Here is a 17,584-nt window from a genome sequence, read left to right as displayed (position 1 = left end):
TCAGAGCAGGGAGTTAGCTCGTGGCCCGCTAGGAAGCAGGTGGAATGGTGGGGCTCAGGTAGCTTCCTCCATTTCCCTTTTGTTCTGAATCTCCAGCTCATGGGATGCTGCTGCCCAAAGTCAGGGTGGGTATTCCTCTTGTCATTTAGCCAATTCTGGAAGCATCTTCATAGACGCACCCAGAAATATGTCTTAGAAATGCCTATAAGCTGCGTTTTTAATATTTCTTATTTTTACTTAGGAGTGTGTGTGTGTGTGCGCCTGTGTAAATGTATACCACAGGTTTGCAGGTTCATGCAGAGGCCAGAAGATGGTGTTGAATCCCCTGGAACTGGAGTTTCAGATGTTGTGAGCTGCCCAACATGGGGTTCTGAGAATCAAAATGGGAACCTCTGCTACAACAAGTGTTTTTGACCACTGAACCATCTCTCTACAGTGCCTTGGAATTTCTTAATCTAATCAATTAGGTCATCAAAGTTAAGCAACCCAAGACCACCCTTTGTTAATTTGACACCCAAACATATCACCTTTATTGTTTATTATTTTACTTTATTATTGCCTTCATGTATATCTGTACCTCATGTGCATAGCTAGTGCTTGCAGAAGCCAGAAGTGGACACTGGGCCCCTGCAGCTGGAGTTACAGGTGGTTGTGAGCCGCTGTAGGAGCTGAGAACTAGACCCTAGCTCTAAGAGTAGCCAGTGCTCGTAACTACTGAGCCATCCCTCCAGTCCCCAAACAGAACACTTCAAATCATTTCTGTAACATGCAGAAACAAATATTTAAAGGATGCAAACTTTTTCTTAAGGCTTTTAAATTTTATAAATGTGTTTTGCCTGTGTATGTGCACCACATGCAGTACCTGCAGAGGCCAGAAGAGGGAATCAGATTTCTGGAACTGGAATTACAGATGGTCTGAGTCATCATGTGGGTGCTGGAAACTGAATGCCCATCCTCTGTAAGAGCAACCAGAGCTTTTATCCTCTGAGCTCTCTCCCCACTCTCACCCCCACAAAGATTTATTTTCTGAGAATGAATGGCTAGTAAAGTTAACTCTTTAGAGGCATTTAACTGATAATTAATTTTGCCAATCTTTGACTATATTTAAAGAGTTTCATTGAGATAAATTCATATAGTATAAGAATTCCCTCCTTGGGCTGAAGAGATGGCTCAGAGGTTAAGAGTACTGACTGTTCTTCCAGAGGTTCTGAGTTCAATTCCCAGCAACCACATGGTGGCTCACAACCATCTGTAGTGAGATCTGGTGCCCTCTTTTGGCCTGCAGGGATATGTGCAGGAAGAACCCTGTATACTAATAAATAAACAAACAAACAAACAAACAAATAAAAGAATTCCCTCCTTTAAACTGTATGACTCCAGTTGGACAAGTGTTAGCACACGCCTTTAATCCCAACTCTCAGGAGGCAGAGGCAGGCAGATGTCTGTGAGTTTGAGACCAGCCTGGTCTACAGAGTGAGTTTCAGAACAGCCAGGGCTTTGCAGAGAAATCCTGTATCAAAAAATCAAAAAGAAAAAAAAAAGATTTGTATGAATCTAGGGCTGCAGAGATGGCTCAGGAGTTAAGAATACTTTCTGTTCCTCTAGAGGACCTGAGTTTGGATGGCTCCAGCACCCAATTGGGCAGTTCACAATTGCTTGTAACTAGGGGATCTGGTGCCCTGTTCTGGTACTGGAGGGCAAGGGCACATAGATACACACACACACACACACACAAATAAAAAAAGAAAAAGAAAATTTTCAACTGTACTAAAAATTATTTGGGTAGTGTAGTAGGCATGGGGGTCCTGTACTCATAGATAAGTACAGGAATCAGGAATATTAAACACACAGGGTTGTCTCTTCAAAGGGAAGAGGGATGTATAAGCTGTTTTCCACTCAGAAACCTGGGAAGGGGCTGGGTGGTAGTGGTGGCACAGGCCTTTAATCCCAGCACTGGGGAGGTAGAGGCAGACAGATCTCTGAGTTTGAAGCCAGCCTGGTCTATAAGAGCTACTTCCAGGACAGGCTCCAAAGCTACAGAGAAACGCTATCTTGAAAAGCTGAAGAAAAAAAATAATTAATTAAAACACAAAACAAAAAACTCAGAAAGCTGGGAGCAGACATACTCTAATAGTCTGGTGACCTTTGCACTGTCTGTGTGACTGAAACCACACCAGCTCCTCCCCAGACCCTTACTCTAAGCTTGTTTTCTCTGTCATCTATAGAATTTAACTTTATGGAAGATATGCCTTCTGCTTTACCAAGAGTTTGGGTGTAGTCCTGTCTTAAGCTTGTACACATGGGATTGAGTTAATTATTACCAGGAAACATTTTACCAAACTGTGCTGTGACTGAATATGCCTAAGATACGCTTGAAGTCTGAACAAGCACTGCTACTGAGTCCTGTTGAACCAAACTGCCTTCTTGTCTCCCTGGGACGGTTACTTGGCTGGCCATGGTGTCAGAGAGCCCTGCAGGGTAGATTATATTCAAACTGTAGCCAAATTCCTGTAATCTAAACTTTCCATCTGAATGATTTCAGTTGTTTCAGCATCGTTGGTTACTTTCTAATACCATGCAGCCATCAGCACTGTTTTCCAACCTCATCCTCACCTTAGACAGAGGCTGATAGTCCATTATACAAAAATCTCATCCCCTGTCTCCCACAGACTCTAGTAACATCTATGCTATTTTCATGTTCTATTAGCCTGAATTAAATGGGTAAAATGTTTCCTGGTAATAATTAACTCAATCTTCTTTTTAAGTTTTTATTATTATTTTAGTTATGGGGGGTGCATGTGACTGCAGGGACCAGTGGAGAACAGAGGCACTGGACCCCTGGATCTTGAACTATAGGGAAGGTTGTGAGCCAACCAGTGTGGGTTCTGGGAATGGAACTTGAGTGTTCTGGAAGAGTAATACGTGGTCTTAACCACTGAGCCACCTCTTCCCCTCCTGAAGCTGGGCTATTCTTACATCGTTGTTCAAGTGGAATAAGCTGTGAGCTTCTGCTTGTGTGACTGGCTCGTGTTGCATAGTATAATGAATTGGAAGTGCACACTTGTTAGAGCATGTAAAAGAATGTCATTATTTGTGGCCGAGGGATGGCTGTTTATCAGGGGACTGAGGTAGGTGTTAGATCCTGGCTGCTGACACTGTGGGAGTCATTAGGGACATCCAGCATGTTTAGCAGAGATAACCACACCAGGAAGGACAACTGTTTCTGCCTTCTGGCTGTTATAATAGAGAGCAACATACAGTTATTCATCCTGACTTTCAGAAGTCGAATGGCTGACTCGTGTTAAAAAGAAATCATATTCATTCTTACAGGAGAAAATGGTATCTCATTATGAGTTTGTTTATGTGTACGGGTGTTGGGTGTTTTGCCTACATTTATGTTTGTGCACCTCATGTGTGCAGTGCTGAAAAAGACCAGAGGACAGTGTTGGATCCTTTGCAACTGAAGTTACAGACTGTTGGGAGCTGCCATGTAAGTGCTGAGCCGCCTCTCCTCATTTTCCTGCTCTCATTGTGATTTTATCTGCATGTGTATCCACCAACTTGGTTCATCTTTTCAAGTTTGTTTGTTTCTATGAATGCCCCCCCCCCCCCCGGCTGTCCTGGAATTCACTCTGTATACCAGGCTGGCCTCGAACTCAGAGAAATCTGAGTGCTGATATTAAAAGCGTGTGCCACCACCTTAAGGTGAATCTTTCCTTTGCTCCCTCCCCCCTTCCCTCCCTTCTTTTCTTGGTTATTTTGAGACAGGATCTCTTGTAGCTCAGGAAACTTCAAACTCACTACACAGCCAAGGACAGCTTGCATTCCAGATACTTGTGTCTGCTTCCCATGTTCTAGTATTACAAGCACACCTCACAAAGCCTGATGAGTTTTGCAATTTTTTAAAACTGCTATTAGGAGTTTGAAAGAGTTTATACTTACTTTGTGGATCAGTCTGGGCAATACTGAGACCCTAACGGTACTACACTTCCTGCTATGAACATGGGTACATTTCTGCTTATTTCTCTGTAATGAGCACTCTTTTGTACTTTTGGGGGGATTGGCTTTTTTGCTTGTTTGTTTGTTTTTGTTTTTCGAGAGACTGTTTCTCTGTGTAACAACTCTAGCTGTCCTGGAACTTGCTCTGTAGACCAGGCTGGCTTCACACTCACAGAGATCCACTTGTCTCTGCCTCCCAGATGCTGAGATTAAAGGTGTGAGCCACCACCGCCCGGCTGTAGTTTTCAATGTATGATCTTTTTCACTTCTTTGGCTAGTTTTTATTTATTTATTTCATTTGTATGAGTGTTTTGCCTTCGTGTGAGTCTGTGCATCGCATATATCGCCTGGTGCCCAAGGAAGTCAGAGGGCACTGGATCATGTATGGTTATGAGCTGCCATGTGGGCGCTGGGAACCGAGCTAACCCTGGCGCTCAGTAAGAAGAACAACAGGCACTTTTAACTGGTGAACCACCTCTCCAGGTCTCCAGGTCCTAGCTTTATTCTTTTTTTGTTTTGTTTTGTTTTGTTTGTTTGTTTGTTTTTCGAGACAGGGTTTCTCTGTAGCTTTGGTGCCTGTCCCGGAACTAGCTCTTGTAGACCAGGTTGGCCTCGAACTCCCAGAGATCCTCCTGCCTCTGCCTCCCGAGTGCTGGGATTAAAGGCGTGCGCCACCACCGCCCGGCTCCTAGCTTTATTCTTAAATGTTTCGTTCTTTCCCATGTTAGTGTGTGTGAATTTTTTCTCCTTGGGAAGCTGGTGAGGTGGCTAGGTAGGTAAAACCTGTTGCCACCCAAGCCTGACAACCTGGGTTCCATCTATGAATCCCACAGTAGAAGGAGAGAATTCATCCCTGAGAGTTGTCCTCTGATCTCCCAAGTGAACTATGGCACCCACCCACTCACACACCCACAAAGTAAAATTTTAAACTACTATTTTTTTCTTCTTTCTGGACTGTTGTGGAATGCTGCGGAAGCCCTGAGTGACTGCGTGTTGTTGACATGCGCATGAGTCACATCAAGGACCCAGTGCTCAGACCATGGGAGGAGGAAAGCCTTCGCAGCACGTCAGGCTCAGAATTGCCCTTCCTCCTGTCCATGGGGGAATGCTGGCAGTGTGTGCAAAAACCGGACTGCTGTGGAACAAACTGAACTCTGGAAATAGACAGTACTCTCATTGGTTAATAAAAAGGCTGACTGGCCAATCTCCGGACAGGAGAGTAAAACTGAGAGGTTGCTGGGAAGAAAGAGGGCGGAGTCTCAGAAGTCTCAGCAGCTGCTGAGAAAAGCAAGATAAATGTGTTGTGTGGCCAGGTGGGAGAGGGTACGAAATACGGGGCCAGGCAGTGGTGACGCACGCCTTTAATCCCAGCAGAAGCAGGAGGATCTCTATGAATTCAAGGCCAGCCTGGTCCACAAAAGCTAGTTCCAGGACAACTAGGGCTGCTACACAGGGAAATCCTATCTTAAAAAGGGAGAGAAAGAATAAAATATGGGTTAATTTTTAAAGATTTATTTATTATGTATACAGTATTCTGCCTGCATGTGTACCTGCACCCCAGAAGAGGGCACCAGATCTCATTATGTGATGGTTGTGAGCCGCCATGTGGTTGCTGGGAATTGAACTCTGGAAGAAGAGTCAGTGCTCTTAACCACTGAGCCATCTCTCCAGCCCCCAAATATGGGTTAGTTTAAAATGTAAGAGTTAGCTAGTAATCAGCCTGAGCTATCAGCTGAGCATTTATAATATCTGAGTGGTTATTTAGGAGTAGCTACCGGGACACAGAGAAACTTGACTTTGTTGGACTACAGAGACCAACCAGACTAGCTAGCCCCTTCCTATGTGCCATACATAACAGAAGAGCTGAGGTTACCCCCTTCCCGTGTGTTATACATAACAGAAGAGCTGAGGTTACCCCCTTCCCGTGTGTTATACATAACAGAAGAGCTGAGGTTACCCCCTTCCCGTGTGTTATACATAACAGAAGAGCTGAGGTTACCCCCTTCCCGTGTGTTATACATAACAGAAGAGCTGAGGTTACCCCCTTCCCATGTGCCATACATAACAGAAGAGCCGAGTTACCCCCTTCCCGTGTGCCATACATAACAGAAGAGCTGAGGTTCTGGGTTTGTAGCCAGCTGCTGCTCCATAAGACTGAGTACATCCCAAACAATCCTACCTTTTCTGAATGTGTTTCTGCCCTTTCTTCATTCCCTTGCTGCCTGGTTTGCTGCCCTGGTTAGGTTTCCAGGACCATGGTTGGTGTGGCCAGCTAGAGAGGTAGCTCACGGTGCCTGCCGCACAAACTGAAGACTGCGGTTAAGATCCCTAGCACCTTTGGAAAAGTCTGGAGTTGTGGCAAACTGATGAACTTCCAGTGAGAGATATGTCTCCAAAAATAGAGTGATTGATGAAGATACTCAGCATCAGCCTCTAGCATCTGAGCAGATACTTAGCGCTCTCTCTCTGTCTCTCTCTCTCTCCAGTCCTAGAACTTGTTGTGTAGACCAGGCTGGCCTTGCACCTACAGAGATCTGTCTGCTTCTGTTTAAGGAGTGCAGGGATTAAAGGCATGTGGCACTATTCCTGGCCCACAACAATTCATTTTACAAAATGTATTTGTTTATTTAGACAGAATCTCACTATGTAGCCCTGGCTGGCCTGGAACTGGTTATGTATGCCAGGATGGTCTCAAAGTCACAAAGATCCTCCTGCCTCTACCTCTTGGGTGAAAAGCATGTACCAATAAGCCTATCATACTTTTAAATATTTTCAGGTTGTTCAAGTGTATGGAACAATCAACAGATTTTGTGTTTTATATTGTACTTTTTAAAAAAGTTTGTTTTCACTTTATGTGCATTGGTGTTCTGCCTGCATATATGTCTGTGTGAGGGTGTCAGATCTTGGAGTTACAGACAGTTTGTGAGCTGCCATTGAAAGACCCAGATAAATCAAGACCCCTCTAGCAGAAAGAATAGAGCCAAAAATCTATCAGGGAGAGAAGAACCAAAATCTAGGTTAGCCGGTTCAGTGACTCTGTTCCGGGAACTATCTGACCATAAAGTTAGGTTATAATCTTGAGAAACGGGGAGTTACCCCCTTGTGATTATCACTGGTATTTTCGGAATTTTCCAATGATCACTGGTATTTTCAGAATTTTTCAATGGCGCCCTCCCTACCCCCTTTGGGCTGTGGTTTCTTCACCTAAATACCCCCTCTCCCAGCTACTTGGGGTCAAACTCCTCTACCCCGGCTTGGGAAATGAGTTTCGGCCCCAACGTACTGGTTCCTGACCTGTCAATAAACCTTGTGTGATTGCAGCAAGGACAGTCTCTCATGAGTTCCTGGGGGGTGGTGTTATCCCAAGACTTGAGTGAGTCTCCCCACTCCAGGGGGTCTTTCGCCACGTGGGTGTTGGGAATTGAACTCAGGTCCTCTGGAAGAGCAGCCACGCTTTTTTTCTGGTGAAGATGTCTAGTCCTGTGCTGAGAAGAAAGAAGTGAGCATCCTTGCCTTTTTCCTGATCTTGAAGTAAAAACTTTTAGTTTTTCACAAGTATGATGTCAACTTGAGTTTTCATTTGGCCTTCATGGTATTGAAAAGTTTTCTTCTGTCCTAACTTAATGGAGAAGTTTTTGTTTGTTCAGCTTGGTTTTTTGAAACAGTGTCTTACCATGTAACCATGGCTGGCCTGGAACTTTCTGGGTAGGCCAGGCAGGCCTCAAATTCAGTGATTGTTTGTGGGAACAGGATCTCAGGTTGCCTAGATCAACCTCTGATTTAGCCAAGCACTGGAATCAGAGGCATTTACAGGGTGAGAACCTACAGCCTAAATTGGTTCATCACAAAAGAGGAGTATTGAGCCGGGCAGTGGTGTTGCACACCTTTAATTCCAGCACTTGGAAAGCAAAGGCAGGCGGATCTCAGTGAGTTCAAGACCAGCCTGGGATACAGAGTGAGGTCCAGGACAAACAGGGATACAGAGAGAAACCTTGTCTTGGAAAAACAAAAACAAAATACATTCCTACTTAAATCATGATGATCCTCAGGTAAGGAAGGAAGCTTTTTTTGTTTGTTTTTGTTTTTGTTGTTGTTTTTCGAGACAGGGTTTCTCTGTGTAGCCCTATATGTTCTGGAACTCGCTCTGTAGACCAGGCTGGCCTCAAACTCGCAGAGATCCACCTGCCTCTGCCTCCCGAGTGCTGGGATTGAAGGCGTGCACCATCACTGCCCAGCAAATCCAGATGCCTTTAATCCCAGCAGAAGCAGGCAGATCTCTGAGTTTGAGGCCAGCCTGGTCTACAGAGTTCCAGAACAGCTAGGATTACACAGGAAAACCCTGTCTCAAAATACAAAAATCAAATAACAAAAGAAGAGAGCTAAGCAAGCCATGAGGAGTACCCTTCATGCCTCTGCATCAGCTCCTGCCTCCAGTCTCCTGCCCTGTTTGGGTTCATGTTCAGACTTCCTCCAGTGATGGACTATGATGTGGAAGTGTAAGCCCAAATAAACCCTTTCCTCCCCAACTTGCTTTTGGTTATGGTATTTCAGCACAGCAATCACCATAACTAAGACAGTCATGGATGTAGAATTGTTTCAATATGCTGTTGTGTTAGGTTTGCCATAGGCAAGGGTGTTGTGTGACAAAATTTTTCTAAGGAGATACGACACACACATCTACCCACCCCAGATAGGGAACTCGTGCCAAACCAAAGTGCAGACACCACCACAGTCCAACCGAACTGTTGAGTTTTATTGGGGTTAAAGGAATATGGGTGAGGGGTTACAGGAACAGAAATGACTCAGAGACAGGTGCATCACCAAGGCCCACCCCTACATGGAGTGACAGCTTACAAAGCTGGGAACCTGGAGCACACTGTGTAGTCTGCAGGCCCTCAACAGGTGGGTTTCCAAATGTTTCAGTTGCTCCAAAACTCTTCCAGGCAGCTGGTCTGTTCTGGTCTGGTCTGAGTCTTTTCTTCTCTGAGAACCTTTGCAGCTCAGAGAGGAACTCTCAGCTTTTTATTGTTTACTCTGGCAGGGAGGGGCTTAGTGAAGCTGGTTAGTTTCAGGGGCTTCCTGAAACTATTTTGAGTTGTTTACCGTCCTGCTTAAGGTAACTAGACAGGGTTTCTCTGTGCTGTCCTGGAACTCAGTCTGTAGACCAGGCTGGCCTCGAACTCACAGAGATCAGCCTGTCTCTGCCTCCCAAGTTCTAGGATCAAAGGTGTGTTCCACTACTGCCAGGCATATGCATCCTTTTTATATTTTGACAAGAAAGCTTATAGCTTGGTGGTAGAATTCTTATATGCCTCAGGACCTGGATTTGAGACTCCCTCCTTTCTCCCCACTCCCATCCTCCAGAGTTCCTCAAGAAAAAAGTATTGTACATCAGATATGGATAGCAGTGAGAAAAATGTTTGAGTTCAGCCAGGTGGTGGTGGCACATGCTTTTAATCCCAGCACTCGGAAGGCAGAAGCAAGTGGATCTCTGAGTTCAAGGTTGGCCTGATATACAGAGTGAGTTCCAGGACAGCCAGGACTACACACAGGGAAACCCTGTCTCAAAAAACAGTTTTTTTTTTTAAAGTTTAATTTCACCAACTTATTGAGCCCAGAGAGAGAGAGAGAGAGATGAAAAGAGCTAAAACTTGTTGTAGAATATTATTTTAAGATGTGTTACATTTGTTTATGCTGTGGAACATTTAATGATGCAAAAATGTGTTGCATTTTTTTTATATTGCATTTTTGTTTGTTTGATTTTTCGAGACAGGGTTTCTCTGTAGCTTTGGAACCTGTCCTGGAACTAGCTCTTGTAGACCAGGCTGGCCTCAAACTCACAGATATTCACCTGTCTCTGCCAGGGTAGGTCAAGAAAGTCTGGATGCCCTGATGAGATTTATGTTTTTGGGAAACCCACTCTTGGATTGTGGGACTGCAGAGGGAATGAGGGGATTTGTGGAAGGAGGCCATGGCAGAAGTTAGGAGAAATGGTGAGGGACGCCAGTGAGATGACGCAGCAGATAGAGGTGCTTGGCACCAAGCTAGACGACCAGGGTTCGATTCCTGGAACCCACATGGTGGACTTAAAGAGAACCATCTCTAGTAAACAGTCCTCTGACCCCTACATATGCACACACGCGTGCACAAATGTAAATAAATGGGGAAAAAACCATTATCTTAGAAAGAATGAAAAGGATAAGCAGGAGAGATGGTTCTGTTCCAGCACGCTGGAGAACTTAAGGCCACCTGTAACTTCAGCTCCACAGGCACCTGCAGTTCCGTGCATACACCCCACTCACACATATACACATTATTAAAAATAATAAACATTTTTGAAAAATAAAATGATGGACAGAAGTTGGGCGCTATTGAAGGAAGAGAAGCAACTGTTAAAAGAGATTATTGGTGACTAGAAGGAAATGCAGGGGCCAAGGAAGGCCTCAAGCTTGCTGTCTGACAGCTCCTGGGTGAGTGGCCCTTGTCATGAAGGAGAGGGAGGAGCAGACTTAAGGGGCAATGTGGTGGCTGCGTGGAGACAGCCCAAAAGGCGTCGGATTGGACACCGTGTGAGTCAGCGCTGACGAGGGAAGGTGGAGTCAGTCTCGTCCTGAACCCGGCTCCTGCGAGGCAGCCCTTCTCTGGAAGGGACCCTGAAGGCTAACTTGGGGGACGCAGGCCTCAGCACGGGCAGGAGCAGCCCACAGGGCCCGGAACCTTAGGCCGCCGCCGCCCACATTCGCGGCGGGACACGACCGGGGTACCCCTCCTCTGTTGCTAAGGGGCGGCCCGGAAGTGACGCTTTGTTGACAGCACACCGACAGCCACAGGCTCTCGAAGCGGTCGAAGCAGGACCGGGGGGAGGGGCTGGGTCCGGAGCCAGCAGCCGGCGGCCCTCAGCGGCCCGAGGGCAAGGGAACGGCCTCCGTCCGCGACTCCGGCCGCTGCATTCCCACCCTGCCCCGCCCCACCGACCGGACCCGGACCGGATCCGACCTCCTGCGTCGCTCTGGCAGCGGATTCCCCAGGGCCGCGGCCTCTGCTTGTAAGCCTGCGAAGCATCCAGTCTCCCCGCTGAGGGCCGCCCCCTCCCAGGGTATGTCCGAGCTGCCGAGCCAACAGATGTACCTGCATCCTCCTCCTCCCCCGCCTCAGGATCTTAGCAGTGCCTCGGCGACCCCCTGCAGGACCACCTCGGCCAAGGCTGGGAGGGCTCTTGTCGCCTCCCGCCCAGGTCTGAAAAACCTGCCTTCAAAATTGAGCTCTCTCCACAAGGAGAACGACGCTCGTTTGTGCAAGATGGGGGAATCTGTGTAGGGTTTACAAGGCCTGCCTCTGCCCCTCCTACCTGTTGGATGAGCTTAGGTCTCCTTCCAAAACCCAGGCCGTGCTACTTAAAAGCTTAGGGATGGCTTGACTTCTGGACCAGCTCCCAAAATGGGATGGCAAGATGCGGGAGGGTGCAACAGGGGAGAAAAAGGGCGGGTGGGCTCGCAAGCTGAAGACCTCGGGCGCCCATAGGTGAGGTGAAAGCGAAGCTGACTGGTCTGGCCAGCCCAGCTCTGGGTGGAACTTGAATGGCTGCTCTTTAACCAGAGTCAGAGATTTCCCGTGTTTGTTTGTGCCTTGTGAGAGAATATGGGGGGGGGGGGGCGCATAATGCCTGGGGAAAGCCGACTCAATGATGTTTCTGACAGAATGCTTCTCTTTTAGGTTTCAAGTTAGAGTGACCATGGGAGTTAGCGTTGAAAAGGGTCACAGGAAGCTATGCTTGGACCCAGAGGGGGCTGTCAGATGCAAGGGTCGATGCACTTGGACTTATTCAGCAAATGAACGCGCAACATGTAAAATAGTAATAGCTGTCATGGAGAAAGAGAAAGCAGGGGGGATCATGGAGAACAGAGACTGGGAATGGGCAGAGAAGGTATTTAATAGGGTTGCAGTCTGAGCAGAGATGAGGGAGGTAGGAAACCATTACAGCTATCTAGGGCACAGCATTCAGGAGCAGGTGCAAAGGTCCTAAGGAGAACCTACATGGGCTAGAGTGGAGGAGGCAGAGTGGGCGGCGAGGGAGTCAACTGGGAACAGAAAACATAGGGAGCGTGTTAGGGGCTGCCTGTGATGCAGGGTTGACTTGTAGTCGTTAAAATGTTGGAGAAAATGCAGACTGATCTGAGGTGACAAATGGCCGTTGTACTTTGGCCTTGTGTTCTGAGTGCGCTTTTGCCATCTGTGCTGACCATCAGTGACAGAAATCTTTCGAAGGACAGCTCTGCAGGCAAGTCATGTCACACTACTGTTTCCTGCTTGTTAGAATGTGAGCAAGTGGCCTTGTGCCTCAGTCTTATCATCTGTGGAATAGGACTGCTAAGGTAGCGTGTGTGTGTGTGTGTGTGTGGCAGTGTGGCAGTGTGGCAGTGTGGTGGGGTATATGACAGTAAGGTTCGTCTACCCCACAGCCCTGCTCTCTACCACCAACTGGTGTATCGCCCTCTCTGCCTGGCTCCCCAGCTCATAGAACTTGTAGGAATACTGGAGGAGGCTACATAGAATCTTATGACACCCCTCACTGGTAAAAGTAATGGTGTGTCCTTTGGGGTGTCTGAGAGCTTGGCCTTTTTTTTTTTTTTTTAAACAAGGTCTCATTCTGTAGCTAGACTGACTCCTGTGTAGCCACGGCTGACCTTGAACTCACAGCAGTCCTCCTCAGCCTCCCAAGTGCTGGGACTGCAGACGTGGGCCACCAACTCCAGCTGGTGACCCTTACCTTTCTATTTGTTTGTTTATTTTGAGGCAGTTGCAAGTAGACAAGGCTGGCCTCAAACTCACTATGTAGACCAGGCTGGTCTTGAACTCACAGAGATCCACTTGCCACTGCCTCCAGAGTGCTGGGATTAAAGGTGTGTGCCATCACCACCCGGCCCAGTGAGGACTTTTAAAGTCAAGCTCTAAGATTCCCATCCGTCTCATAATGTAAGGTGCAAGTGCTGCCTGCCGACCTGCAGCCAGCCTGGGAAGGGCGCTGTGTGTTGGGCCTGCTGTGGCATCGAGCGTGTGGTCAGGTTTCAGGCGAGCCTGACTCCATCATCAGGCCTAGGTCATAGGCTGAGCAGGGCCGAGGATTTGAAAATGCAAGGGCAAGGGACAGGGGGTGTGACTCAGTGATAGAATCCTTACCTGCCATCAAGTCCATCCTGTGCTCTACAAAATAAAATGTAAATGTGTAAAGTTCGAACACTCAGAAGACTAGAGCCTAGATGACAGAAGGCATCTATGACCAGAGCCCCAAAACAGCAAGCTGGTAAACCAGGGTCAAGCACAGTCCTGCCAGCTGCTCACTGTATATACTTTCGTGAATCCTTTGTTCCCCGTGGACCTCGATTTTCCCATCTTCCACTGAGAAAGGTGTTCTCTTGCCCTGATGACTCTGGAGAGTGGGAGGATGAACTCTGAGACAAAGGTTGGAGATGTAGAGGTCCTTTGCTAAGACTCACACTTCCGTCAGAGTCCAGGGGCAGCTAGGGCCCACTAGGCACAGGGTCGCTCTCCGCCTCCAGGTGTGTGCTTGTTTCTAACATTTACTTATTGAAGTACCCCAGCACACGTATAGAGGTCAGAGGACAACATAGGAGAGCCAACTCTCTCCATCATGAAGAACCTGGGATTCAAACTCAGGTTTTCAACCTTGGTAGCTGATACCACTTAACCACTGAGCCATCTTGATGGCCTCTGCTTTCACTGTTTTTTGTTTAGCCTAGCTGCTTCAGCTGTTCTTGACCCCAGAAATGGAGTTCGGAGACCCCTGTGGAGTCAGCTATTTGGGATTAACATCAAACCACTCACTGCAGCTGTGTTCTGGCTTCAGAAGTGAACAAAGAGCTGAGGATGTGACTCAAACAGTAAAAATGCTTACCTTGCAAGCATGAGGACCTGAGTTCTGTCCCCAGCACCCACATAAGAAACAATATGGTAGAGGCTGGAGAGATGGCTCAGCGGTTAGGAGCATTGCCTGCTCTTCCAAAGGTCCTGAGTTCAATTCCCAGCAACCACATGGTGGCTCACAACCATCTGTAATGAGGTCTGGTGCCCTCTTCTGGCCTGCAGACATACACACAGACAGAATATTGTATACATAATAAATAAATAAATATTTTTTAAAAAAGAAATAAACAATATGGTAGCCGAACGATGGTGGGGCACGCCTTTAATCCCAACACTCAGGAGGCAGAGGCAGGTGGATCTCTGAGAGTTTGAGGCCAGCTCTGGTCTACAGAGCAAGTTCCAGGACAGCCAGGGTGGTTACACAGAAATCCTGTCTTGAAAAACCAAAGGAAAAGAAAAAAAAAAAAAAAAGCAGTATTGTAACATGCACTTGTAAACCCAGAGATGGAGAGACAGAGACAGAGGTCCAGCTAGCCTGCAGTTCACTTGTTGTGATGAAGGTCCTGAGATGCATACAGGGTCCCTACTTGAAGCTTCTAGCTCTGGTCCACATTGCCCGTGGAATCACTGTCACACAACCAGATCATCTGTGGTCAGTGTGCAAGGATGCATGGAGTTGTAAGGAGGTAGCGATAGCACAGAAAGGAAGGTGAGGCTTGCATAAGACATCGTGGGCGGCACCACTGAGAACATAGCTGGGAAGCTTGAATCGCTCGGTCTTGACCCAATGAGTGGAGAGCTATCTATCTACAGAGCAGCCGTGCAGACAGCTTGGCACCCAGCCTCAGCTGCCCACCTGCAGGCTGTAGATAGGACCCCCACCTCCTGTGAGGATGAAGGGAGCTGGTGCATATCTAGTGCTGAGCAGTGTGGGCATTAGTAAATTTGATTGCACAGACAACCCAAGCAGTGTGATCCTCAGCTTTTCCCAATGCCCCCGCACCCCTGCCTCCACCTCAGGATTTGTTCATTGTTTCTTTATCAAGAGAGATACCAGCAGCCCAGTGGGGATGTGCATTCCTCCCTAGTCCTGTGTTCCCAGCATAATCACTTGCGGACTTAGTCTCTGTAGCTCCTATCCCCAGTTCTCACCTGCACCTCTGCCCGCTGGAGTCTCCTGGCTTATGTCTGGACTGTCTTCACAGCAGCCTTCTGTCCCTAATCTCCAGCCGAGGAGCCACCCCTTCCTGGAAAGTGCATTTGTTTGGGGAGCTCATGGGTTGACATGTCACAGGGTGGGCACTGCTCCCCAGACTCTCTGTCCTCTAGGTGTCAGGATGTTGTGGGGTCCCTTGCTCCTTCCTGGGGACATTGGTCACTCTTTCTCTAGCTGGTTGACTGGATGAATGGAAGGGTGTGGTGGTGAGTTTAGATTTTACCCCCTTCCCCAGAGTCAATTGCCATCTCAGACTACTTTTGTCTTGGTTGTGGACCTCGGTGTCTTCATCCGCAAATGATTGGCAGTCTCTACCTCAGAGTACCATCGTGAGGTAATCCTAGCAACAGCAAACCTTTGTTCCGCCTAAATGCCAGGCACTAGTAGGCACCAAGGATGTGGGCGTGGGTGCAAGCCGCCAGTCGGTCCTCCAGAGCTGGCAGCTGGGGGAAGGGTCATAGACAAATTGTTATGCAAATGAATAGCTCTCTATTGGTGCAGGGTACTGTGCTGTGATGTTTGGCTGGTTAAATAAGAAACTGTAGGAAATAAATTCTGGAAGGAACTGGGTGTTCGTCTGAAAGCACCCAACATGGAGCTGGTGTAGCAGGGGCGACTGCCTGAGCTGCTGTTGTTTTTCTCCCACCGCCCCTCCCCCTGCACCTCCTAAAGAGCCTGTGAGAAAAGAGACACAGGGTTCTCCTCTGGTAGTCTATCAGCATCAGAGTCCCCAGTTGCCAGAATTCCAGACGGCTGGAACCTGTTACGAGAGTGGAGATCCTTAAGGTTCCAAGGAGTGGAGACGTAGTGGTATTCTGAGCCCTTCAGGCTTTGTGCCAGCTCCTTCCTCCCCAGTTCACCCAGGACACCCCTTCCCCCACACTGCAGGGTCAGCTCCTCAAAGAGGACAAATAGGGTGACCTGGGCAACAGATATTGCGGTGTCCTTTTCCATGTATGAGCCCAGCTAGAACAGGGTAGCTCCGGGGTTTGCTCAGCCCTGCAGAAAAGGTGGCTTTCTCTCAGCCAGCCACATGGGGATTCAGCAGTGTTCTGGGGACAGTGAACTCACGCTCAGCCTCATGAGACTCACGCCCTGCAAGTCTTCTGTGGCTCCTGCCATGGCATTTGCTGAGCCTTCCCTTCCCTCAGGCCCTGCACTTGGTATTCTGTACCCACCTGAGCTCATTACCTGTAGCCATGGGTTTGGGCTCTTGGTGCCCACACGCCCTTCACCCCATCCCCTCAGCCACTTTACATTCTCCCTTCCTCCCACCTCCAGGGCTACATGTCGAACCTGCTCCGACACTGCAGCTCAGAGTGGGCACAGGCCCTTCCCTGTCCTTCAGAGTACTGTTCCAGCCATGTGACTGCATCTGTGTTCTTCTTACGTGGCTGTCTCCAGCATGTTTTATACAGGCAGGACTCGGGTATGTTCTGAGAGTTCTGTTTCACATCTGGCACGTCCTCAGGAGTCCAGGGCTAGGTCCATAGTTACAGGGCAGCACTGCAGAAACAGCCTGCAGGCGGTGGGAGCACGCTCTTTAGTCCCAGCACTCGGGCAGCAGAGGCAGGCGGATCTCTGAGTTTGAGGTCTGTCTGGTCTGCAAGTTCCAGAACAGCCAGGGCTACACAGAGAAACTCTGCATGTATGCCTGCAGGCCAGAAGAGGGCACCAGACCTCATTACAGATGGCTGTGAGCCACCATGTGGTTGCTGGGAATTGAACTCAGTACCTTTGGAAGAGCAGGCAATGCCCTTAACCACTGAGCCATCTCTCCAGCCCCAATAAATAAATCTTTAGAGAGAGAGAGAGAGAGAGAGAGAGATAAAGAAAAGAATTGGGTAGTGGTAGCGCACGCCTTTAGTCCCAGCACTCAGGAGGCAGAGGCAGGGGGACTCTCTGTGAGTTTGAGGTCAGCCTGGTCTACAAGAGCTAGTTCCAGAACAACTAGGACTGTTACACAGAGAAACCCTGTCTTAAAAGACCAAAAAAAAAAAAGCCAGCCTGGCATCTGCCCTCTGTCTTCCATGGAATCAGGAGGGATAAACTGGAATCTGGATTGAACCCATGGGACCCTCAGCAGGAATATCCAATGGGGCAGCAATGCCTCCTGGACGCTGGGATGGTAGAGTGTGTTGAGTGGCCAGGAGCTGCCTTGTGAAGACAGGACACAAATGTGGCTGGGTAGTACAGGGGAGCACTCTTTTTTTTTTCTTTAAAAAGACTTATTTATTAATTATGTATACAGGGCTCTTCCTGCATGTATGCCTTCAGGCCAGAAGAGGGCACCAGACCTCATTACTGATGGTTGTGAGCCACCATGTGGTTGCTGGGAATTGAACTCAGGACCTCTAGAAGAGTAGTCAGTGCTCTTAACCTCTGAGCCATCAGGGGAGCACTCTTGAGGTAAAGACATCATTGGCTGAAATGGGACAGCTCTAGTCGACAGAGAAGGGCTACAGGTAACTAGGCCTACGGCTTCCT

The 17,584-nt window shown here is 48.1% G+C and overlaps 1 protein-coding gene across 5 annotated transcripts in view; it reads left to right on the top strand.

The window, feature by feature from the left end:
* Zer1 (zyg-11 related cell cycle regulator) overlaps positions 1–17,584 on the top strand; it is a 38,913-nt gene that overhangs the window by 1,609 nt on the left and 19,720 nt on the right. For 2 of the 5 annotated variants that reach the window (XM_041675177.1, XM_041675172.1), the window contains exon 1: positions 10,597–11,095. The exons of 1 other annotated variant lie outside the window; for it this stretch is intronic. The gene's annotated coding sequence lies outside the window, so the exon portion shown is untranslated. Of the gene's footprint in view, positions 1–3,420; positions 3,491–10,596; positions 11,096–17,584 lie in introns of those variants that run through there. 2 more of the 5 variants (XM_041675174.1, XM_041675176.1) reach the window with 2 other exon arrangements.

This window comes from Microtus oregoni, unplaced genomic scaffold (assembly GCF_018167655.1).
Source record: "Microtus oregoni isolate MIOR12 unplaced genomic scaffold, Mior012 000025F_ref0000491, whole genome shotgun sequence".
Lineage (NCBI taxonomy): Eukaryota > Metazoa > Chordata > Mammalia > Rodentia > Cricetidae > Microtus > Microtus oregoni.
The sequence above is the reverse complement of the archived record's forward strand: the minus strand, read 5'-3'. Positions and strand labels throughout refer to the sequence as shown.